The following is a 1469-nucleotide window of genomic DNA, read 5'->3' as shown; positions in this document are numbered from 1 at the left end:
GCTGCTCTTGTTTGTGCTTCCTGTGCAGATGTGGGCTCGTCTGGGATTTCAGAAATTGGTCCAGGTGTTTTCTGAAGGCCTCCACATCTACACTTCTCAAATCTCTGAGGTTGTTTGGCAAGATATTAAGAAGTTGTTGTCCCCTGAGACCCAAGCTGCTGAAATACTGGGACCTGTCTGAAATGAAGAAGACAGGATCTTTGGTATTATGCAGTGTCACCCTAGACTTTTTTTTAAAAGATAGGACGAAACTTTTCGAAGCAGAGCCCCAGCATGGCCACACCAGTGAATGTTACAAAGTTATGCTTAAAACCCAACGGGGATGTTCTCGAGCAAGTCATAATTTTTGTTGTAGATGGGAAGAAACTCCAGAAACAGTAAAGCCATACAGAGTTATGTCCCCATTAGTTCAAGGGAATTCCGACTTCACTGTATTTTACTGCGCTGAACAGATTGTGGCTTTGCTTCAAATATTTGAGTGAATTTAACCTCTTCCCTCTACTTCCTTCTCGTCTCTCCTACCTCGGGAGATTCGCACCCCTTCTCTAGTCATGCATGAAAGCCATCTAATCACCTCTACCTTTTCCTTGCTACTTTCCTAGTTTTATTTCCTTTGATATCATCCAACAAAATTGTTGTTGTGACTTTCATTGGTTTTGTTGTTTTGCGACTGTTGTTTTATTCTTGTAGTTTTTGTTGTATGTTGTTGCTGTTGTTATTGTTGTTGTCGTGTAGCTTTACATCATGGAGGAGTTCTGTGATCAGCACCACTCCCCCCATGACCGTCCTGTGTATCTAGAAGTGTAGGACTATAATAATCAACAAGAACTCTCATTTCCCAACACAGCTGTTGTTCGAGGGAGATTCAGCTGCTATTTCTGATGTCAGTTGAAAGGCAACTCTGAAGCTTCAACCTAAGACACTTTGTGTGATTTTGGAGATCCATAAACGAGAGGGAATGACTCGTTTCATACATTATAGAAAGTGCACAGATTGAATTTCATTTAAGTTCGTTAAAAGGATTTTTATTAACTATATGCAAAATGGCCGTGGAGTTTATCTCAAATATTTTATGCTGAGAAAAACAGAAGGAAGAATAGATTCTTCTGAAAGGATAAACACCTTTTCATTATACAATATTCACGAAATATAGTCTATATATATATCATCTCTCTCTCTCTCTCTCTCTCTATATATATATATATATATATATATATATATGTACACACACATACACACTGTAACTATATTAGATAAACATTGTATATAGGTTAGTTATAGACACCATATAGGTTACATATAGACCAGATGTAGTGTATATAAATCAGCATCTGATGTCCATTTTCTATGCTGGTATATGTGTATATATATATATATATATATATATATATATATATATATATATATATATATATATATATATATATACATACACATACATACATACATATAAACACACGCATGCACAT

Source organism: Octopus bimaculoides, chromosome 2, assembly GCF_046866305.1.
Source record: "Octopus bimaculoides isolate indiv1 chromosome 2, ASM4686630v1, whole genome shotgun sequence".
Classification (NCBI taxonomy): Eukaryota; Metazoa; Mollusca; class Cephalopoda; order Octopoda; family Octopodidae; genus Octopus; species Octopus bimaculoides.
This window is presented reverse-complemented; position numbering follows the sequence as displayed.